A 24,871-nucleotide genomic window follows, 5' to 3' on the forward strand; every position below is an offset into this window, starting at 1 on the left:
GGAAGCTGGTAAATGTTTTAACAACTGGCTTTCTGGGGAAAAAACCAACCAACAAACACACACACAAAAATCCCTGATTTATAGCATTTGCCAATTTTTTATGGTGTAAATAGTCACACCATGGCTGATATCAAGGACCAAAGGGGCATCACTGAACACTGAATTGGGAGGAGATACATGCCATTGCCCTTGTAAGCTGGTAGGAGCCAGCTCCAGCAACCACTGGAGGAAGCCCAGATAAGACAGAGGACTTACCTCCATGAGCCTCAGTCTCCCCACTTAAAAAGTGGTAACTCATCAAGGGCTTCTGATCTGTGATGGATTATGCTTTGCTCACAACCAGTTATTAGGCCTTACCTGGGCTACTGGGGCTAGAGAGGCTGAATTCAGGTGGCCAGGCGCCAAGGCACTCAAGGATGGAGGGCAGAGCAGGCCCAGCACTGCTCATCCCTTCTTTCCCAGGAAGGTAAAGGAGCTTGTGGGCTGGGTCTAAGGAGCGTGGGCTTTGGAGCCAGTACTGCTTCAAGTAATGGCCCAAACACTTACCAAACCTCTGTGACCCTCACTTTCCCTATCTGTCAACTAGGGGAAATAATGCTGTACTTACCCCATAGAATGGTCATGAGGATTAAGTGAGATAAAGTCTGGCATGTGGTTAGATTTATGTAAATATTAATCTGCCTCCTTGTCTCCATTTCTTCCTTTGCCCATGAGAGTTATTTCCCAAATTTTACCGAAGCCCAGTTAGACCGAAGGGCCAATTTTGTTCCTAAGCAGAGTAGTAAGTCACCCAGACTGTATACTTGAAGGAAAGATGCTTCAGACAAGAATTTATATGTATAATATATATGCATATACGTATACATACATATGTGTGTGTTCCTCCACTATTCTGTCATGGGGACTGAACTTCCACCATTTAAATCTTGATCGCTGCCCCACAGCAGAAGATCACCAGGAACACACCTGTAGTCAACAGGGTTGGGTTTATCACTTGCTGCACGAAGGCCATGGTGCTCCTTTTAGAAGCCTGTGGCATCTCAGAAAGAAGCTGGTAGGAGGGGCTTGCTATAAACAAGAGTTTGCTCTGGGTTAGGTGCTGTCAGAAGGCAGAGGCAATGGGGTGATTCGGTATCTTTATTTTTATCTGAGAGAGGGACTGGAGGAGGGCAAAGGCTGTGATTGGTGCAGAGACCACCATCACACGTGTTGCCCAGGAGAGGGGGATGTCGGTCACTTTTATAATTTTGTTTTTGTCTGTATTTGGATGTGGTGGTATACTTTTTGTCTCGCTGCCTCACCATTACAGCGACCTTGTCTGGTGTCGGTGTTCTGTGAACTTGTTTATGTTTGCAGGAGAACGCCGTGGCCTAGCTGTGAGGGTCAGGCCAGCTGACCCCTCACAGGGCTGCTGTTGACTTTCTTATTACATTTACTGATGTCTTTTAGGCATGGTCACACATATTATCTCATTTAAACCTTACAGCATAATCCTGTGAGGGATAATCTCCATTTTATAGGTGAGAAAACTGAAAGGTGAGTGACTTTCCAAATTCACCCATTAAAAAAAAGAAACACACAGATGTTTCTGGGGACTTGAATCCAGAACTGTCCAACTCTGAGACCAGGGCTCATTCTATTAAGCTGCTCCACCAGGAGTGAGGCCCTGCGGAGGCCAAGGATCACCCCAAGGCCTCCTTTGCTATCTGGAAGAGGCTGCTGTTCCTGGCAGGACTGGCCCAAGGCCTTGACAACTCAAAACAAGTGCTGGGCATGCAGGGAGGCACATGACTGGTGTTCAGTGGGCACAGTGGTTTGGCAGAGTGGAGAAGGTGGGCACCTGGGCTCTTTCCCATGTGACCTTGGATAAGTAATTTCCCCACTTTGGTCCTCAGCGTCTTTGTCTAATGATCTAAGAGCCCCCGAGTTCAGGAAATCTATGAATACATGTTTTTGAGTGAATGTGTGGAATGAATGAATGAATGAATGAATGAGAGTCTAACCAGAAATGGATTGGGTTTTCTACAGTCAGTATTTTGTTGTGTTTCTCCATCTTTCTCTTTTGTCTTGTTTAGTTGGTTCCATCCTTTTCCTGTCCTCCCCTTTGGTTCCTACCTCTGCTGCTCTCCCAGCCCTCCCTCCACCGTGTCTAGGGCTCCCCTGTACACTCCTGGCCTGGTGGCCCAGCAGCTGCTGACATGGCTGCATCTCCCAGCAGCACCTTAGCCTCAGCGACCTCAGGCCTCATTTCCAGCTGTTCCTTCCATAGTCTGTGGCCACCTCCAACCACCGTTCCCTGCAATGCCCTCCAGCCCTGCCCAAGTTGCTGAGCCAGGGGTCCCTCAGAGTCAGGCCCTTAGAGGAGGCTGGGACCCACCTTAGATTTGACCGAGTCCAACCTCCTCAGGCCCAGAGAGGGGGCACAATTTACCCATAGTCACACAGCAGCTGAGCATGAGTCGCAAACAGAACCCAGGCATCCTGATTGCTAGTTACAACTCCTTGTCTTCTGGGAAAGTTTGGTTTTATTTGAAACTTGCAAATTGATGTACATTCAGTACGTTGATCCCACACACGTTTGTTGACCTGTCTCCTGTATTGGGTTCTGGAGATAGGAAGAAGAATAAAACACTGTCTGTACTTCCAGGGGATTCTAGTCAAGCAGGGAGACAAATAAATAAATAACTACATCATGAGTGCTCTGGTAGCTAAGTAGACAAGATGCTGCAGGAAGATGGGGGAGGAAACAAGGAACTGCCAGGGTTGGAAATAAGGTCATGATGTTTGAGTTGGGTCTTGAAGTATGGGTAGAAGTTTACCAAGCAGAGAGCAGGTGAGTGTGGAGAAGGGGAGCTACCTAACCTGAAGAAAGGCATGGAGCCATTGAAGAGCAATGGCCGAAGTCTCCAAGCATGATGTGAGGGGAAAAAATGGCCTAGAATAAGAAGGATTTAGGTTCTGGTTTCAGTCCTGCCAAGGAGTCACTGGATACCTTTAAGCACATCACTTTGTGTCTCAAGTACCTCCTCATCTCGCCAGGAGGATGCCCATAAGGCCTTATAGCTGTAGAGCTGCTCTATCTAATATGATAGCCACTAGCCACAAGATACTATTTAAACTTTAATTAATTTAAATAAAATGTGATGTAAAATTCAGTTCCTCAGTTGCACTACCACAAGCTACTGGTGAAGTGGCCTCCATGTTGGGCAGCATAGATATCAAATACTTCCATCATCTCAGGAAGTTCTATTGAACAGAGCTGCTCCAGCGTCCTGGGATTCTGATGGGGGAAGGGAATTATTCCATCCGGGCACACAGCAAGCTCTCCAGCCTCCCCACCTGCCTGTTCAGGAGGAGATCCCCAAGAAGAGGATGGAGAGGACACACCATTCCACTGCCCAGCCCTGGTTCCTGTCTCACAGAGACCCAGCAGAGGGGACAGTGTCCTTGGTCCCTTTGTCAGTGCATGCTATTTTCTGATTTAGCTACAGGAAAACCTACCACAGTGCCTGACCTGTAACAGAGTCCTTTGTAAATGATCAGATAGTGTACTCCCACCCCCACCCCCATTCCCTCACGAGGAAACAGGTCCAGAGGAGCCCAGTTTAGGACATCTTGAGTGATGGAACTTGTGGTACAATAGTGGTCTTTGGGCCTCAGTTTGTCCGAAGCATTTCAGGTTTTATTTAAGTTGTAGCCCACATGATCCTATGAGGTACCTGTGTGTCAGACAAATGATATTGTCTTATCTGTGGCTATGTGTATGATCATGTCTTGGAGCTTGCAGGAATAAAACAGTGGAAAACCCTGTTTGTGATGCACAAGACTTTGATGTGATCTGGTTTAATGGTTTAGCAAAAATGAATTAGGTAGCGGATAGAATGGATATTTTAAAAAAATAACATGAAAGTATTACCTATTTTCTACCAAGCACTGTTTTGAGGAGGTCTAAGAGATAACAACCCTGTGAGCTCGGGAGGTGAGCACTTTCATTATCCTCACTTTACAGACAAGGAAACGGAAGCCAGGGTAAGTGGCTCACCCAAGACATCACAGCTATTGAGTGGCAAAGCTGGGACTCACCAGTGCAGTGACCTCAGAGCCCAGATTGTGAACCCTCATCTAGACCCCTCTCAACCTGGCAACTGTTGAGCATCAGGACTTGAGGGAGGCTTCGGGACCGCATAGTCCCATCCTTGTCTTTAATTATGGGGTTGCCGAAGACCACAGAGGGGCATTGATCTGCCCAAGGGGACCTGGCAAACTTTTCATGGCAAATCTTGAACCCCAGTGTGGGGCCTGACTCCTGTTTAGTGTTCTCTTTGCTTCACTACTTTAAAAGGGCCTAATAAATAAAACGATCCACCTGAGCATCTTCTGGCTGCTGAGCTTGTGCTGGATGCTTTTGTGGAAAAAACTTGCACTTGCAAAGAGAGGTCCTGGAATCAAATCTTACCTTGATTGTTTACCCAGTGACTTTGAGTGAGTCACGTTTTATGTCTTGGCCTCAGTTTCTTCAGATGAAGAATAAGGATGTAATTGCCTTAAGGATTAAAGCAGAGGGCCTGGCGCAAAATAATTGCTCAAGAAAGAGGAATGGATTCTGAAGACCTAGGTCCTGCCTTCTACAACCTGAATATGGAGGCAAGACTGTCATGCAAAGAGGGCTTGAGGGACAGCAGAGAGCGAGCTTTGTTGGTAGATCAGACAGTGAATGTTAGGACAGTTAATGTGCTGTTGGCTAAAGGAGTCTTTAACCTGGCGGGATTGATTCATGATCAAGACACCATCCAGGAAAGGCTGGCCTGCAAGAACCAGACTGGACACTAGGTGGCGCCAGTGGCCCACCTGGGAACCAGGAAAGAGCAGCTGACAGCCTGGGGAACTGGGTGACCAGTAGTTTTACTCTTCAGTCCCAGGTCCTACAGAGAGAGGGACCCTGGGGGACTGAGGGTCAGGGTGCTGTGCTCCGGAAAGAAGGGCAAACAGGAATTTCATACTCTTTGCCTCATTACTCATCACAGCCACCCTTTCAGGTATTATCTCTGCTCTACCCACAAGGCACTATGACTCAGAGAGGTTAAGTAATTTCCCCAAGGAATACTATTAAGAAGTGGATCTAAGATTTAAATGCAGGCCCACTGATTCCAAAGCCCACCCTCCTTCTAGGAAAATCTATTGCTCCCTGCCAGTGGAATCACTTTATCAACAGAGGCTAAACAGGATGTTAAGGGATATCACACCAGAAAATAGAACAGGGAACTAAAACTGCTTCCTCCCCATGATCTGTAGACCAGTTCCCATCCCTTTTTCACCTGGTCACTGCAATTGCTTCCTAATCCATTTCCCTGCTTCCCTTCTTGCACCCCCAGGGGCTGTTCTCCACACTGACCTTGTTTAAATGAAACCACATCACATTGTTCCGCAGTTCAAAACCCTCTGATGGCTTCCTATTCCAATTAGAACAAATTACTCACCACATCTACAAGCAGTGGTGTGCTGGTAAATGCTTAGCAATGGGCTCTCAGGGATGGGGAGCGCCGATTTGTAGCATTTGCTAATTGGGGTGTATGTTCTCCCTCCAAGGCCAACTTCAAGCTTACAACATGACATCACTGAACAACAAGCACTCCAGAGCCAGTCTGAGTTGGCTCCAGCCCACCACTGCACCAAGGCCCTCCATGGAGGATTTGGCCCGAGACTACTTCTCCAGACAGATTGTTTATCCCTCTCCCCTGGCTCACTCTGCTGGATCCCTGGCCTTCTCTCTGTTTCTTGAACATAACAAGCACTCTTCCACCTCAGGGCCTTTGCACTTGCTCTTCCGTGTTTGAGATGCTCTTCCCCCAGATCTGTGCATAACTTGCTGCGTCACTTCATTCAGTGTTCTGCTCAAATGTTACAGAGAGGCCTTCCCTGATTGACTTACCTAAGATATACTGACCCCCACCTTCCATCACTTTGACTCCCTTACTCTGCTTCAGTTTTCTCTAAGGTCAAAAGTCACTATCTGATAATAAATGATAGACTTATTTATATTAATCCTTACTTGTCTAGATCATCATTGTATTCCCACCCCTAGGACAGGCCTGCCTCAAAGAAGGCACTCAAAAAATATTTGTTATATTAGCAAATGCGTAGTTACCTTTCCTCTACATGTAATGAGCCCCCTGTGAAGCCAGGCCAAGCCTCACACGTGTTCAGTGACGGGACATGTGAAACTCCTACCTTGAGTTATGAGCATAAAACTGGTTCTGGAATGGGTCCCAGGATTCCAGGGAGAACCAGCCATCCGCTAGGCAGGGTGAGTAGGCAGAGAAAAATTGATCCCACTTGAGAAAAGCCTACAAACTAAAATTCCAAAACACACAAGGAAAATTAATGAATAAAGTCAGGAATAACATCCATCCATGGAAAGAAAATAATAAATTACAAATTAAAAACAAGCAGAAATGAAACAAAACCATTTAGAAACACTGGAAATGAGAAATATCTTTATTGAAATAAACTAAAGAGACAGACTATGTCTAGATTAGACATGATAGAATTAATTCTTCGGAAGAGAGAACTGGGGATTTCACCCAGGATGTAGCAAGAGATAAAGAGATGAATTATGGGCTTCCCTGGTGGCGCAGTGGCTGAGAGTCCGCCTGCCTATGCAGGGGACACGGGTTCGTGCCCCGGTCCGGGAAGATCCCACATGCCGCAGAGCGGCTGGGCCCGTGAGCCATGGCTGCTGAGCCTGCGCGTCCGGAGGCTGTGCTCCGCAACGGGAGAGGCCACGACAGTGAGAGGCCTGCGTACCGCAAAAAAAAAAAAAAAAAAAAAAAAAAAAGATGAATTATGAGAAAGAACAGTGTAGAAGTTAGAGGGAATCTAATGCAATAGATAAGTTGCAGGCACTGTTGGTGCCCGGCCCACATTCCCTTAGCTGACACCAGCAGAGTACAGGATAACAGCTTCCTGCATCTCCATCCAAGCGCATTTTCTGGCTGCAGAAGCATGCTTAGCTTGCACAGGGGCAGTTAGAGTACTGGGGGGAGTTAGCCCCAGGAAAGACCCTCAGCCAGAAGGGGGCAGTAATTCATGGATAAATGCTCCAGATTCCTTGTTCCTTGGTTGGATAATTATACAGCCTGTTTCACATAGTTTCCCATAGGTCCCACAGCAGGACAGAACCTGTAGCTAAATGGAAGACTGAGAAATGTAGTCTTTATTCCAAGTGGTTATGTGCCTAATTAAAAGCCAGAGATTCTATTACTAAGGAAAAAGGGAAAAATAGACCCTGAGAGATAACTGGCGTGCTATGCCCCAAACAGTTAAGAGACGTGGAGTGTCAGTTGACAGACTGCTATGCAGGAGTTCCAGGAGAACAGAGGGAATGCAAAAGAAGCAAGATGAAAGAATAAAGGCCGAGAATTTTCCAGAGTAAAAGAAACATATGAGAGCTCAGATTCAGAGTGCATACTCCATGCTGAACAGAACAAATAAAAGTAAATTCACACCTAGCCATGCTGTAGTGAAACCACAGCATATCAAGGATAAAGATAAAACATAAAAGCTACTACAACAGCCCCAGACTTCTGGGACCCCTTCCAGAACCAGGTTTCATGCCGATGACTCAGGCTCTCATCCTTGATGCTGGGGGGCCGGGGCGGGGGTGTGGTTTACATCCAGTCGCTGAACCAGTGTGAAGCTTGGCCCTGGCCTCACACAGGCCGCATTTAGCCTCTTCTACCTGAGGGAGCCAAATTCCTAACTCCTCACTGCTCCCCCTGCTTCAGTGCCGGGACCCCTAGCTTCCATGCTACAAAGCCCTTTGGGTGCCTATTGTATTTCTGGTCCACGAAGATGTTTATCCTGGTTTGAACATGGCTATTCCTGCCTTGAATTTATCCTTTTATATTATCGCTCTGAGTTTAGTGCGTGGAGGTGGGATTCAAAACACGAACCTAGGGCCTCCCTGGTGGCGCAGTGGTTGAGAGTCTGCCTGCCGATGCAGGGGATACGGGTTCGTGCCCCGGTCTGGGAGGATCCCATATGCCGCGGAGCGGCTGGGCCCGTGAGCCATGGCCGCTGAGCCTGCGCGTCCGGAGCCTGTGCTCCGCAACGGGAGAGGCCACAACAGTGAGAGGCCCGCATACCGCAAAAAAAAAAAAAAAAAAAACACGAACCTATAGTACCATCTTGACAAGAAGTTTCTGGACCCTTTGAATCTCTGTAGAGGGGAAACAGTCTGCCTGTGATAGGGCTGTTTCCAGCAGCCAGACTTGTAGATACTGGAGAGGAAGGAGTCTGCCTTTCTAGAGTCTTCTGTTTTCTCTTCCAAGGAGACACAGGCCCTGGAGGACCCAAAAAGCCCCCTGAATAAAGCACATTGGGCCTCCTGGCCTCCCAGCCTCCTGGTTCATTGCACCCCGCCTCTCGCAAGTCATTCCATCATGGGGCTTCCTGCCAACACTCCACCTCAAAGGTCTCCACTGACGTGGGGCTTTAGGTGTTCACAGCTATATTTGAATTTCAACAAGGGACTCATAAAGATGTTTTCATCTTTGAAATGTACAGGAATGGAATTCAAATGGCGGAATGACAGGTTGTGTGTGGGGTCGATCGGCTGGGTCAAAGACATCACACCTGGCTGGCGGAGAGAGCTTTCTGACGACAGGAGCTGTCCAGCAAGGAGTGGGCTGCTGTCACTGAGGGAAGTCAAGCGGGAGACTGCTGACCTTCCACTGGGCACCGGGCGGGGCCCTGGATGGAGGGAGTCTTAGAGCAGGAGGGAGGATTCTGGGAGAAGCAAAGGCAACAGCTCCACAGAAGCATCCTGTACATTGAAAAGTGTCACTAAAACATTCTTACTGTTTGAAGAGGCTACACTGCTACTCTGAAAGCCAGCCTCTCTCATACTGATGTATTTCCAAAAGCATATCCTCCACTGCCACTTGTGGGCCCTGAGAATTGGGTACATTATCCCCCTTTTTGGGGGGTCTCATCTGTGAATGGAAAGGATTAGATTCAACCCTAAGCAACGCTCAGAATCTCCGTCAGCAGAGAGAGCTCAGGTGTCTCGGCGATGCGGGGCTTCCCTACTGCTCCGGAGACCTCGGCTTCCTCCTCAGGTCACTGCATGCATGTTTATCCACCTCTGAGACCCCTTCGGAACAGGTGACCCCACCTACCAATACTATTGCACTTCAAAACCTGAATTAATATTAGTGTTTTACAGTTACCATAGCAGTTAGATTTACCTTCTTCTTTTATAATTTAGAAATATTAACGGGATTGCTGTTTTTGTCTGTGTTTTAAAGCCATAGCATTTTTTCTCAATGCTACCACATTTGTGATGCCCTTAAAATTTACTCTAAAAGGTAAATATAAGGCCAGAAAAACTTTCTCGGAAAAAAATGGGTATTTTTTCCTCCAAATTGTGGTGGGGCTCAAAAACTTTTATAGCATGATTGGTAGCATATAAGACATTTTATAGCATACTTGGTGGCATTTCAGGGATTTTCTTAATGGCCCTTCCAGCATTAATCTCCCTTGCTGGCCCCAGCAGTTGAAGGCAAGGTCCTTGCAGGCCAGTGTACTTGTGGCTGCTTCGAGAAAGGAAGGGACTTCATATTTATGGAGCACTATATGCTTCAGAGTGCTGTCTCTTTTAATCTGTATGGGAACCCATTTTACAGATGAGGAATCTAGGCTCAGAGAGGTGAACTGACTTGCTCACAGCCACACAGCCAGGAAGAGGCAGACAGCACTACTCTCTTAGCCATGCTTTCTCCAAATCCTCCAATTGGTTTCTGTTCAGCCTTCTATTCTCCAGGAGGATTTCTGCTTAAGCAAGAATTTCCATGTGGATTATAACCCTTAGGTAATTACATATTGTCATGACTATTTTAGCTTTCATCTGCATGGCACTTAACATTTTGAGATAACTTTTCTGATTATAAGAATAATATGTGGGACTTCCCTGGTGGCGCAGTTGTTGGGAATCTGCCTGCCAATGCGGGGGACACTGGCTCGAGCCCTGGTCCAGGAAGATCCCACATGCCGCGGAGCAGCTAAGCCAGGGCGCCACCACTACTGAGCCTGCGCTCTAGAGCCCGTGAGCCACAACTACTGAGCCCATGTGCCACAGCTACTGAAGCCCGTGTGCCTGGAGCCCGTGCTCCACAACAAGAGAAGCCACTGCAATGAGGAGCCCGTGCACCGCAACGAAGAGTAACCCCAGCTCGCCGCAACTAGAGAAAGCCCACAGACAGCAACGAAGACCCAATGCAGCCAAAAATAAAAATAAATAAATAAGTAAATTTACTAAAAAAAAAAAAAAAAAGATTAAGAATAATATATGATCTGTTTCTTGCTAACTTTATTTGGGTAACTTTTTATTTTCACAGGAAGAATGGAGAATTATAGATTCACAGGAAGTTGCAAAAATAGTACAGAGAGGTCACATGACCCTTCACCCAGTTTCCCCCAATGGTACCATATCAAAACCAGGAAACTGACATTGGTACATTGTGTGTGTATAGTTCCTGTCATTTTATCACAGGTACAGATTTGTGTAAGCACCACTGCACTCAAGACAGAGTGTACCACAAAGAGCTCTCTTGAGCTACTTGTATAGTCACACCCATCCACTTTCCTCCCATGATCCCTCACCCCTGGCAATCACGAATCTTCTCCCCATTTCTACAATTTTGTCATTTCTGGGATGTCACATAAATGGAATCTTGCAGTACGTAACCTTTCGAGACTGACTTTTTTCACTCCGTGTAATGCTTTGAGATCCATTGCTGCATGTAGCAATAGTTGGTTCCTTTTGTGGTTAAGTAGTATTCCATCAGTGGTCAGTCTTGAAAAAAACTTGGAAATACAGAAAGTATATAAACATATATATAGAAAAGAAATCCCAAGCCCCCAGATTGGGGGGCATGGGGTGGAGGTCTCTTGGTTTCCTTCTTGCCCAGGTCAGGACTAGTGTAGGCCCTAGGACCCATGGGGCCAACCCTCTGCAGACCCAGGCATCAAGATGGAAGATGAGACAGGGAGAAGACAAGCCATTTACCCCAAGTCCCGCTGCTCCCTCCGCTCTGCTCCGTGGGACTCCACCTGGCTGCTGCTGGCTCTCTCCTTGCATCTCTGTCTCTTTTCTTTTTTCCCCTCTTTCTCCTCACCCCGTGTATCTGCATCTGTCTCGAGTCAGTCTCTCTCTTTTTCTCAAACCACAAAACATGGCTAAATGCAGTTTCCATTGAGTGCAAAATCTTGTGTCTGTGCTTCATTATTCTGTCTGGATTTGTACATGTTTTCAATTGCATAACTCCCCTCCTTCCTCATTTTCTCCCCAAGACTTTCTCCCACATAATATGAGCATTTGGGGGCCAGCTTTTGACAGTTCTGCCTTTGAATGCTGTAAAAAGTAGAGCGAGTGCTTCTTTCATTCCTGCTCCACCAGGGAAGATTGGTTGGCAAATTCCCTGGGGTTCCTGCAGGGCTTTGTCCCTTAGGCCAGTCCTGGGGGAGGGAGAGCTCCTTTACCAGCATGTGAGAAGGCCAAGGCTTTGGAGAAGCCTGCCTTGGGAGAGTTCAAAGAGCATTCTGATGGCCAGTTCCAGACCTTCCACCTGCTGGCAACCACAGCATCAGATCCAAACTCCCCTCTCTGGCTTGTTCAGAGCCTTTAACTTCGGGACTGAACCTGTTCGTTTATTCTTTCAGTCAAAAAGACTGGGTAGTATATCTTCTTGCTCCAATAGCCATTGCAGTTTGGAAACGGGGTTGATAGAAAATAACCTAAATATCCAACAAGAAGAGAATAGCTCAGTATGTTGCAAGATGTCCCAAAGGAACGAACAATACAAAATCATTAAAAATCATAGTTTGGAGAGTTTTCAGAATGGGAAAATACTCATGATATGCTGTTACAGTCCAAATGATGTAAAGATACATAGGCATGGAAAAATGGCTTCGAGAAAAGGCACCGAAGTGTTAACAGTTTTTGTTTCTGGATTGTGAGGTTATAGATGACTTTTGAAATTTTTCTCAATGTTTGCAATAAGCATGTTTTATTTTTATAATCAGAAACAAATATCCATTATTAAAACTACATGAACTTTGCTGGATAAAAAGTCATTTCCACAGTTCTCCACTCAAGAGTTGGAGAGCTTCAGCGTCTCCCCTCCCCTTGACTCCCCGGAGAGGTCAGACCCCATCCAGGCACCTTTCCTTGAGCTCAGGACCCCACTGCTGTGCCGGGGGCCGTGGGGTTGGAAAGCACACTCTGCACTGCATCCACGCGGCTGCCCTGTCCCCCAACCCTGGCTGTGGTTACAAACGGAGTTTGCAGCATGGACAGGTCCTGCTTGATGTTTCTGCATCTCTGCATTGCACTTCCGAAGCCAGGTGCTGCCCCACTCCCTTGATGCAGTGTCCTTGGTCCTCCTCAGAGTGGATTAGATGATCGTTGTGCCCTCTGCATACCCAAGACACACTCTTCAGAAGAGCATCCATGCAGCCTGACCTGCTGGGAGCTGGCAGGGACACGAGCCTTCCAGATGTATACACACCACCCAGAGCTCCCTAGTTCCAGCCCATTGTACTGGAGAGAGTACAAAGTTCTAGAAACCCCCCACTCTGCCATGAACTCCCACCCGAGAGAAGAGAGTCCAAGAGAAGGCTATCAGTCCCATTTGTCATATGGAAATTTACATACAGTGTGTGCCGCATTTTTTTTTGGCCAAGGGATTTTTGAGCCAGTTCTGAGTGCAAGTGACTGTAGCCTGCAGTCTGGCTGCCATCGGGAATGGCTTAGGGCTGGAGCCAGGGAGCCAGTCTGCCTTGGTTCCAATCTCAGCCCCACCACCTTGGGCAAGTTTCTTCCCCCCTCTGTGCCTCAGTTTCCCCAACTGAAAATCGGGAGTAATAATAGTACCTGCTTCCTAGAATCATGGTAAAGGTTAAGAAGCTGATTCATCAAAGCCCGAGAACAGTGCCTGCCTCAGAGTAGGCTGCAGTGAATGTTAGCTATTATTATTCTGCCATGCGTTCATGGGAATGGAAAGGCGGGATATTTGACATTGGGGCTCTCCCAGGAAAGCCCAGATGTAAGTCTCTATGATGAATGCCAAATGAGGATTACCAGTTAGAAGCTCTGCCTCCAATTAATCCTGAGTGGGTATAAAGAAATACAGGCCACTGTGGTTAGGGGGGCTGAGGCCAAGGAGCACAACCTACTCTTGGCCTTGGAGAAGGGCAGGAGGTGGATAAAAGCGCTTGTCCAGGAAGGACAGTGGCGGGTCTGTGGGCAGAAGGGGATGGACCAGTCTTCTCTAGACATGGTGAAATTCTCAGAAACAGACTCACAGACTTAAAGAACGAACTTATGGTTACCAGGGGGAAGGGTGGAGGGAAGGGATAGTTAGGGAGTTTGGGACTGACATGTACACACTGCTATATTTAAAACGGATAACCAACAGGACAGGAAACTCTGCTCAATGTTATGTTGCAGCCTGGATGGGATGGGAGTCTGGGGGAGAGTGGATACATGGATATGTATGGCTGAGTCCCTTTTCTGTGCACCTGAAACTATCACAACATTGTTAATCGGCTCTATTCCAATATAAAATGAAAAGTTAAAAAAAGAGAAAGAAATGGTGAAATTCCAGCCAGGGCAGCGGGTCCACGGGTGGGGCTGGGATAAAGGATAGTTCTGAATCTGTGTTTGCGATGCCCATCCATTTACAGATGCTGTCTTCGTATACCACCCTGCAGGGCAGATTCCCATATAGGTGAGGAAACACAGAAGGCTCAGATCGGGCCATAACTTGCTCAGGACCCTGGGCCTGGGAGTGTTGGAGCCAATATTCGAATCCAGGGCTGTGCCAGTTTCTATGGACCTCTGCTGGCCCTTCCCCAGGCCAAGGACGCCTCTGCTCCAGGGTGGGGGTGGGGAGAACTGAGGTCTCAGAGGGGATACCTGGCTGCAGGGAGAGGGAGAGTCTGAGGAAACCCAGCCCCAGGGGTGGGAGAGACCCAGAGTTGCTGGGCAGCCACGTGGGGAAAGAGCAGAAAGTAGGTCAGTCAAGCAGGAAACGGAGCGTGAAATTAACAAGCACTTGGGACTGAAGTAGCCACCTTCCAGGAGGGCAAGAAGGTGGAATGCAGTCCCTTTGGGAGAGGTGGTGGAGCCTGCAGGGCTGGAGCAGGTAGGGGAAGGAGGTTGCCCTACCAGTGTTTTCTTTCCTTATCCCTGCACTGGGGGAGCATCAGTGGGGCAGGATGGGAAAATGATGGGGGAGTAGGAGGGGTAGAGGCTGGCAGGTGCGGCCATCAGCTACAAGCTCCCTGAGGGCAGGACCATGTTTGTTTTCTTTACTACTGACTGATTCTTGCTGCTTTGGACAGTGGCCGCATATAATGGGCATATCTGAATGAATAGGTGATCAGAAACAGCTCTGCTATGTATATTATTGGGTGACCTGGGGAAGTGGGCCCTTTATTCCTTATTGGTATTGAGGAGCTTCAACTGAATTTGGTAGCATTTGCTGACTACCTGCCATATACCCAAAGCTACGTGCTGGGGACACTGGCATGTACACAATACACCTCTTCCCTTACAAACTTCACCACCCTACTGAAAGACAGGTAGCAAACGATTGTAATACCATATGCTAAGCATGAAAATGGATAGTGGAGACACAGAGAAGAGACAGTCTGTTGGGGGTGTGCCCGGGGTACAACTTCTTAGAGGAAGTGACTCAACAGCTGTGTTGAAAGGTTGAGGACAGGCCTGCATTATGACTTTCGTGGGTCCTAGACACTTTTGCCTTCATGGACCTCTTCCTACACGCACACACACACACACACACACACACACACACGTGTGCGTGCACACATGCACAAGTGCAAGTATACACTATCAAAATTAAATGATGCACAAGTGATGCCCACACACATACAATTAAAAAGTATATTTTGCTACCTCGCTGGTATAAAGACAAGTTATTAATAGTACATACAGGGCTTCCCTGGTGGCGCAGTGGTTGAGAGTCTGCCTGCCAATGCAGGGGACGCGGGTTCGTGCCCCGGTCCGGCAGGATCCCACGTGCCGTGGAGCAGCTGGGCCCGTGAGCCATGGCCGCTGAGCCTGTGCATCTGGAGCCTGTGCTCCGCAATGGGAGAGGCCACAGCAGTGAGAGGCCCGCGTATGGCAAAAAAAAAAAAAAAAAAAGTACATACAGTATTAAAACATTTTCTTTGACCTAAAATTTAATTTGTTTCTTTCTGATTTGAAAAGAAATGAAAACATTTCCGTGGGTCCCTATAGGTGTTGCGAGCCCGACGCACCGTGCCTGCCATGCCTAATGGATCGGCTGGTCCAGGTTGAGAAGGAATTTGCTAGGCTGACAAGACGAGCAAAGGCATACCCAGTAGAGGGAAAGGCACGTGCTCACAGAGGTGTGAGGGTGCCAGGAGGTTCTAGCAAGAGCATACTGTGCTGTGAGGTGGGACATCGCGTGTTTGGAGAGACCGGCAGGAGCTGGAATAGGAAATGCCGGGGGAGGTGCACAGCCTTGAACGCCCTTTTACGTGCATGTTTAGCTCAGGGGGTTAAACCATTGCAGAGGTTCTGGAATAGGGTCCAGAGGTTGCTGGTGAGAAGGGCAGATTCCTGGGCCTCGATTCCAGAGGTTCTGCCAGGAAGGGTGATGGGTGCTGACTAGTCTCTCCCAGCTCCAGGAACTCCCTGACACTGGTGAGGATGAGGTTGGTGGGGGGCTGGGACAGGGGAGGGGGAGAGGTGAGAATCCAGCTGGCTCCTGGTTTCTCTCCACAATGCAACATGGAGTCTTTTAGGTTGGAGGGAACTTCTAGAACTGCTTCTCAAAAGAGCTTCTGACCCCTGGATAGAGGGTATACGGGGTGTTTGGGGGAGAGGCTGTGGGCTTTGGTAAGAGATGGATCTGAGCTCAAATCACAGAGATGCTACTTATGAGCTAGATGACCCCGGGCACGAGGCTTCACCTCGTGAGCCTCGGCTCCTTTGTTAATAGAGGATGTAGCTCCTCCCTGTGGGGCTGTTATGGGGATTCAGTGGGATCTGTGCAAGGCTAGGACAGGGCACAGACACAGAGGGGCTCCTTCAGGAGGAACAGTGAATATACACTTGTTCTGCCAGTGTTCACTGAAAGCCTTCCAGGTGCCAGATGTTAGGGCGAGCACCCGGGACGTGCCAGCAAACAGCACAGGCACCTCCCTGCTCTCAAGGGGCTGCTTCTTTACCCCGCACATCTTCTCCAGTCACCATGGCTTGTTGCTGATCTGGGTCAGATCCTGCTCCTCTAGCATCCCACTGGCCGTAGCCCAACTGGGGCCGCGGTTAACAGAGATTCTCCAAGAAGCCGTCCTCTCCAGGCGGGCCCCTGAAACTCAGGATTCTCCAACTGGAACCAGCCAACCTCTCACCTTCAATAGGAAGATTTTTTCATGTCAGTCCAGTATTTTACACATATTCACAAAAGCCCAGTAGGGACAGGTCAGGGATTGTGCTCCTGGTTTACAGTCGAGGGAGGGAGGAGAGCGGACACATCCAAGGGCACACAGAGAGTGAGAGAGAAGAGAGCTAAGATTTGAACACACGTTGGTCTGATTCTAAAGCCCAGCACCGGCTCTGAGACAGGTGTGACTTGGGGACAGAGCTGGGGGACTGTGAACCTCGGGGAGAAGTGGCACCACAGGCAAAGGTGATTTGAGCCCCTTCTCCCGGGGGCTTCTGGCCTCCAACCTCAGGCCCATCAGCCCAGCCAATGAGAAGCAGGGTGGGGCCTGCAGGGTAGAGTCAGGTGTTTTAAATCATATACTCCCAGAGTCAGGGGGACTCAGAGGTTCCTGGTCTGGCCTTCATCCATCAGCAACCACTTCTGGATGGCTTCACATGTGCCACCGTGGGCACTGGCTGTGCAGAGGAGAATCTGACACTTCCTACCCCTCCAAGAGCTCACAGTCTAGAGCAAGGTTTCTCCACAGTGGTGCTCTTGACACTTGGGGCCGGTTAATTCTTGTGGGAGGCTGCGCATTATATGATGTATAGTGGCATCTCTGGCCTTTACCCACTAGGTGCCAGTAACATCCTTCCTACTGTGACAACCAAAAATGTCTTGACGTTGCCAAATGTCCCTTGGGGGCAAATCCCCACTGGTTGAGAACCACTGGCTTAAGGAGAGAGGGAGGTTGACATATCTTTTCTTTGTTTGTTTGGCCGTGAGGGATGCGGGATCTTGGTTCCCTCACCAGGGATCGAACTTGTGACCCCTGCAGTGGAAGGGCAGAGTCCTAACCACTGGACTGCCAGGGAATTCCCAAGGCTGAATATCTTTTTTGTTTTTTGTTTTTTGCAGTACGCGGGCCTCTCACTGTTGTGGCCTCTCCCATTGCAGAGCACAGGCTCCAGACGTGCAGGCCCAGCGGCCATGGCTCACGGGTCCAGCCGCTCCGCAGCATGTGGGATCCTCCCGGACCGGGGCACAAACCCATGTGCCCTGCATCGGCAGGCAGACTCTCAACCACTGCACCACCAGGGAAGCCCCAAGGCTGACTATCTTGACAGCGTGTTGGGTGCCATGCCAGAGGTGAGCATGGATGCCTTGTGACCCAGAAGACAGGAGAGACTTCTGGGAAACTGGACCCCGCAGTGGCAAGGTCAACGTCATGCAGCAAGTGCCCAAGATCCCTGTGTCCTGCTTTGTGCCTCCCTCCCGGACACGTCACTGATCCTCTCCGAGTCCATCCACTCCCCTGGGCTCCTCTGACAGAAGTGGCTTCCGCTCTGGGAAGGAGCCACACTGGTCTGAGCAGTCTGGCTTTCTCTGCCCCTGCTTGGTCTCATGGTCTTGCTGTAGAGTTGGTGTCCAATGATCTTTCACACACGTTAAGAAAGGCTCTGCTTGTCCCCTGGGATAGCCCTCCGAAAGCTGACTGGGTGGCCACTTAAGTACTGTGCTTATGCTAAGAACAACCCTTCAGTCAAGTGCTTCAGTGTAAGGACTTCCAGGTCCCTGGCTCCATGGGAGCCGCTGCAACGTGGGAAGGAGAAAGCTCTGCGCCCTTTGAGCCCGCAGACTGGGCCCTCCCAGCTCTCCCCCTTAGCAGCTGTGCGACCGCCCAGACACAAGCCCTTGTGCCGCAGAGCCTCTGTTTCCTCATCTATAAAGTGAGCACGGCCACCGCTCCCCAGGCTCCTCCCAGTGTCCTGGGGACAACAGTGACTGTTTCCTAGGAAAAGGTTTTTATAGACAGAAAAGTCTTATCCGTTCATTATTGTCTGAGCTTCCAAGATGCATTGCGGGGTCAGTGCCCTGGTTTTTTCTTTCTTTTAAAAATTATGATCTGAACAGTCATCCACACATTTAACAAATATTTATTTTGCCCCGACTATATGCCAAGAACTCAGCACCAGATACATGGAATAGGGTAAAGGCTAAGAGGCGTACGTCAGGTATATATAGTATGCTAGATGGTAACAAATGCAAGAGGAGAAAAAATGAAATTATGTAGGGAAGGCAGGGAGGGGGGGATGTTGAAATTTTAGGTAGGGAAGACCCCCCCCGGAAGGTGACATTTGAGTAAAAACCCAAAGGCAGTGAGAGAGCAGGTTATGCCGATATCGTTCCAGACAGAGGGGACAGTGGCCCCCGCACCCAGATGTTCGGAAAACAGCAAGAAGGCCTGGGGAGGGGTGGGGGAGGGGAGGGGAGGAGAGGCAGGTCCCAAGTGGCCTCAAGGCTGCCGTGGGGACTTTGGCTCTTCCTCTGGGCTGGAGGGAGTGCCAGGTTCTGGTGGAGGAGAGACAGGATGGCTCTGACGGACTTGCTGAGACCAGACCTGCCATGTGTCAGGTGTTGCTAATCCCCTCAAGAACCCAGTTAAAAAAGTTAATTCCACCTTGCAGGTAGTTCAGAGATTCTCCCAGAAGTGGGCTCGGGATGGCCCAGCCGAGTCCTTGATAGAGCCAGGGCTTGACCCCTAGTCTGTCCGAGCCCCCAGTGTTTCCTCCAGGCCTCCCCACAGCCTGCACCCCGCTCCTCCCCAAATCCTTCTGGAAACAACCGAAAGAAGGGTCACAGCGATTTAAGGCTATTTCTGCCCCACTGAAGAGCAGTGGTTGAAGACGTACTCATCTCTTACGTGTTAACGGTCACTCCACCCAGAAACGCCCTTGGAATATGAAAAAGAAAAAAAAAAGCTTGCTAGAATCAGGAGGCCTGAGCTCTGGTATGGACTCTGCCACATGGTTACTGCTTGACCTTCTCAGTTTCCTGGTCTTCAAAATCCCTGACGTGGGGGGCTTCCCTGGTGGCGCAGTGGTTGAGAGTCCGCCTGCCGATGCAGGGGACACGGGTTCGTGCCCCGATCCGGGAAGATCCCACATGCCGCGGAGCGGCTGAGCCCGTGAGCCATGGCCGCTGAACCTGCGTGTCCGGAGCCTGTGCTCCGCAATGGGAGAGGCCACAACAGTGAGAGGCCCGCGTAACGCAAAAAAACCCCCCAAAACCCTGAACTGCCCTCCTCAAGGTAGCAGTGAGGACAGGGAAGACAAATAAGATGAAGAGCCAGCTCTGGTAGGCAGACAGGGAAGCCCTCATCCAGCCGTCTTCCCTCCACAAAGCTGCAGTGGAGGCCGAGTGCCCCTAGGCGGTGCAGTTTAACTCATCTGAGCCCCAGCAGCAGCTGCCAAAGGGGGTCTGAAGATCTGGGGGGGACCGAGGGGCAAAGATAATACTGGAAACTAGAGTCTGAGGTGGATTTCTGTAGCTGGTGATCTCTGCTGTTCCGCCAGAGGGCGCCACGGGAGTTAGTGGGGCAGGGCAGCCCGGCCACCCTGGCCATCCCGTCCTGCTATGGGACCCTGGGGGCTGCAGCCCTTGGGGTCGTGGGATGAAGAGCCAGGGGTGTATGCAGTGTAACACGCATTCTCTTTTCCAGATGAGGACGCTGAAGGCCAGAGAGGAGGGGCCTTGTCGGGTCACCCTGGGGGTCAGGGACAGAGCTGCTGCCCAGCTGCTGGCTCCTCTGCTGATGAAATGCTCCTGGGCAAGACCTGTGATGGAAGCATGTAGTGCTACCCACTTGGCTGGCCTCTACTCCTCCCAGCGTTTCTTCCTGGGCTGGCCCTCCTTCCTCTGCCTCTGTGGACGTTCTCAGGAAAGGCTGGGAGAGCAGTCATTTGCTCCTCTGATAAAGAACTGTGTCTCTCGGTAGTAGAAGAACACTGGCCGAGGGGCAGGAGTCTTGGGCAGCGGTCCTGCTGCTGCCTTGGGCACATGGCTCTTCTCTGCCTGCCTTCCGTGCCCTTATCTGTAAAGTGGGGTGGGAAAGAGAGAGAACGTTGGGTTGGATATCACCAAGGTCAGTCTCTGAGTTGCACTGGAAGCTTCACTTCTGTCCATCAGGGAACAGGTGGGGGAGGGAAGGGCTTCAGTTCTCTCATTTAAAAAACATGGGGGAGTGGACTGGATGATGTGTCATCTTGGCTCTGACATCTGGCATGGCAAGGAAGAGAGGCCGTCACAGAGACCAGAAGCATCCCCTCGGAGATGCCAACACATGCTGACCACCTCCATCCTGGGAGGTGTGGGCCTGCTTCCCTCGATGGCCTCCAGGAGTGGCCCTGCAGAGTGGGACTGCGGGCCCCCCAGCAAGGCCAGCCTCCTTCAGAGCTGGTTCTGGAGGCACTGGGGGAGAAGGTCTTCCTCCCCCTCGCAGAGCTGAAACCCATCGGCACATCCAAAGGGTGTTCCTTCCTGTGCTTGATTATTAACCATCTGCCTCTCTGGCCAGACAAGGCTCTCAGTGACCTCGGGCTCTTTCCAAAACCAAATCTTCCTTCAAAGGAAGCAGGAGGTTGGTCACCACTGAAGAAATTCAGAGAGTGACAGCTGGAGGGAAGAGTTTGAGGGGGAAGTTGAGAAAACACCGACTTACTGTCAGGCAGCCATGTGCCGGCCCCTTCTCGTATATTAGCTTGTTTAATTCCATCAAGCACAAGTTAGGTATTATAATTCCCTGTTTTCAGATGAAGAACCATTGTGGACCTGAGTTATGTTCCCCACAGTTGCACAGTTAGTGAACGGAGGAGCTGGGGTCTGATCCAGGTCTCTGAGTCCACAAGCCACCCTCGCCCCACTTGAACACACTGAAGAATGACAGAGCCAAGGTCAGGAAGCCTGGATTCTGGCTCCAGCTTTGCAGCTGAAGGGTTACATGACAGCTAACCTTAATAGCATTTTATAGTTTCCAAGTGTTAACCATACAGTGTCTTATTTGATTCTCGATCAGCCCATTGTAGAGATGAGGACTGAAGCTCACGTAGGTCTTGCCCAGTTGTGGTCACACAGTGGCTGGGCTGGCTTTGAATCAGGTCTTTGACCCTAGAGTTTGTGCAACTCACAAAGGAAGCTGATCCTTTGACAAGCCAAGCCTCTTCTCTTGGATTCATTTTTCCAGTCTGTGAAAATAAAGGGTTGGATTAAATTAATAGGCAATCAGTAGTTTCCAGACCCTCTGTTTTTTAAAAAATTGTGGAATTCATAGGATTTGGCAACTTGAAATTTTGTCAGGTAAGGACACTAAAAAGAAAAGAACATTTTATCTTCAAAAAGCTAGGAAGATATAATCTCAGTGTAGCAGGGAGAAAAAAAAAAGTAACTGAGAACAGAATTCCTCTAAGGAATTAACTAAGTTGTGTTTATATCACCTTCCTTGAGGAGCCATTGGAGTCGGACCCACTAGCTCTCTGGGCCTGGCTGGAGCAGGTCGGAAGGGAAAAGGAGCAAGAACAATTCTCTGCGAAAGAATTGGTTTGCAGTTGCGGGTTTGGAAGCATGAGCAAACTAGTGACACCAAGAGGAGAGGCTGACCAGAGAAGTCCAGACACAGAGCAGGGGACTCGAGTTCCAGAGACCACTCATGAAAGCCCCCTACATGGGAGGCAGAGAATGACCAAAGGACCCTAAGGAGAGAGATGTCTAGTAATTGATTTCAGCCAGCAGTTGTCTGCTTTCTTGTGCCAGTCATCCAGCTGATACCCCAGATCTCCTATCAAAGTGCCCTTGCTCAGTTCATGGAACCCTGGCAGTGGAAGGTTAGGGGTCCCCTGGTTAGGGATCACTGGAGTCTGGCAGACCTGAGTTTGAGGCCTAGCTCCATCACTTGGTAGTTACATGAGCACTCTAAGCTTCAGTTTCCTTCTCTGTGAAAGGAATATTCCCTGCCCTGGTTGTTGATATGAGAAATAAGTGGGACCGTGAACTTAGCCTAGTACTTGCTACTCCAGCTCTCAATAATTAGCCGCTTAGCTGCCAATTATTAACCGTTGTTATCTGGATATTCACAATTTTATTTACTGTTGGAGGTTTTTGTCTGGGGAGGCGGGTAGCTTTTGCTGCTCTTCAGTCCAGCCAGGATCAGGCAGGAGTATCATCTAGAAAGGGAGGGAGGGAGATGGGGTATCGCCTTCCACCTCAGCCCTTCCTGCTTTTTCAAGGCTGAGTGCTGTCTGTGTCTGAGGATCTGCTCCCTTGGAAATGACAGCATCTCCTTCCAGGGCTGAGCCCAGAGGGCAGGGCTCCTGCCAAGTGCAGGCTGAGGGCTGGGGGGAGCAGGGGAGAGACAGAGAAGAGGGAGAGTGAGCAGGAGGAGATGTGAAGGGGACAGAGAGCAGCTTCCAGGACTGACGATCAGTCACAGAGGCGGAGAGGGGATGTGCTCTTGCACGCGTGCATGAATACGTGACCACACTTGTGCATCAGGTAGCAGGTGCATGTGGTCTGTGTGTCTGGGAGTGACTGTGTTTGAATGAGTGTGTGGACATGTCAAGGTATGAGCATATCAGTGTGTGACTCTGCGTGGGAGTGGCTGGCAGTGTGTGTGTGTGTGTGTGTGTGTGTGTGTGTGTGTGTTTAAGTAGTTCACATGCACGTGTGCCTCAGGTCAGTGTGGGTGGGCCAGGCCAGAGAGTGGGGTTGACTGCACGACCTCCTGAGTGGGTGTCTTCTCTGTTCTGGAAGAGAACCTGGGCAGGGCTCGGGGCAGGACGGGGCCCCTGACACATAGGACGTCTAAAAGGAGGGACTTTCTGTAGCTTCCTGTGGGAGCCCTCGACTTCCCGCTCACCCCAGCCCCACAGCTGCCTGTGTTCCCTCTGGGTCTATACCAGCGCTCCCGGCACCCCCACCACACCTCCTGCTGGCTGCTGGCCTCCATGGTGTGGGGTGGGAAGAGAAAGGAAGGGAGAGAGGAGGAGAGGAGTGACCGGCATCCTAGCCCCAACCCTTGGTGCTGCCAGGGAAACATCCTCTTCCCACCCCCACCCCCCAATCACTGAGATTCCTGCTGTGAGGGAGAGAGGATCCCTCCGTCTCCATGGCAACATAGCAGCCCTGCTTCTCAGCCTGAGCCCAGGCTCCTCCGAGCCATGGAAGGAGTGGGAAGAAAGCCCCTCCTCGGGCTTTTGAGCTCTCACCAAGTGCCTCACCTCTACATTCCCCCACCTGTGAGCATGGCGCTCCTCTGGTGTCCTGACCCCGCTGGGACTCCCGAAGCACCCACCTGCCCCCAGCACCGCTCCCAGGGTCTGGGGACCTGTCTTGTCTGCACAGAACTGGATCCAAGCATGAGCTCTGGAGGGTGACAGGATGGGGCTGGATTCCAGTCTTCGCCTGTAAAATGGTACTAATGTTACTACCTCTCAGGGTTCTTGTAAGGAGCATTTACAATAGTGCTCGTGGAAGTGCTTTGTGAATTCAGAGCCTGGGGTCAGAGTGGGTCACTGTGGAGTACAGATGGGCCCAGCCTCTTCGAAGGGGCGGCCTTCCCCCTGCAGCTCCACTCTAGTACTCCCTCCCGCAGAAATGCACACACGTACGTACATGGGCTTTGGGAGGTACATACCCGCTGCCGGTGCTCAGGGTGAGGGGGGTGGCGCTCTCCAGTAGGAAAAATTGCCCACAATCCCAATGTCCTTCAATAGAGAAGTGGTGAAATAAATCGTGGGGCATCCACCGTCTTACAGCTCTTTAGGAGGGAGTCTATAAGTGCTGATGTGGCACAATCACTGGGATACATCACCAAGTCAAAAAAATCAAGTTGAAGAATAGGTGTGCTATGATCCCATCTATTCAGCATTGTTGTTAGCGTATGAGCTAGTGTTGGTGTGTAAATGCCTGGAAGGGGCTCCAGCGGTCAGGCCAGCCTGTTGGCAGTGGTTACTTGGAAGAGGGGTAGGATTGGGGAGGGGGCAGCAAAGGGGAACTTCGACTTTTTCTTCTTCATCTCTCTGATCTGTTTGCCGATAGGGCAAACATAATTTAAAAATCACGGGTCACTGCTCTTAGAATTGAAGAGAGAAAACACATAGGAGACCATCAGAGCACAGACTCCAGTACTAGAGAAGCTATGAGGAGAAGGAGAAAGCCAGGAGGGCTTCCAGAAGAAGGCAAGCTGGATTTCAGAGCAAGAGTGGAACTGAGACTTGGAGTAGAGGAGAGGGCAGTCCAGGCATAGCTGAAAGGTCAGGAGTGAGGACGTGTGTTCAGGGGAGAGGCATCCTGAAACAGGAGAAAGAGCAGGGGAGTTGTCCTCATATGACTAGGGGCGATTCCCATCTTGGCCACGCCCTGAAGCTACCTTGGTGGGTAAATCACTCACACTGTTGGTGTCAGTATCCTCATCTGTAAATGGGCATACTGGTACGAACTTCGCTGGATGGTTCAGAAGACTGTTTGATGTCAGTGTAGGAGAAACTATAAAGTACCCTACAGATGGGTGTTTACTGTTGCGATTTCCTCCAGGGGACAGTGAGAAGGCAGACTGG

The sequence above is a fragment of the Mesoplodon densirostris genome, chromosome 2 (genome assembly GCF_025265405.1).
Source record: "Mesoplodon densirostris isolate mMesDen1 chromosome 2, mMesDen1 primary haplotype, whole genome shotgun sequence".
In the NCBI taxonomy this organism is placed as follows: domain Eukaryota; kingdom Metazoa; phylum Chordata; class Mammalia; order Artiodactyla; family Ziphiidae; genus Mesoplodon; species Mesoplodon densirostris.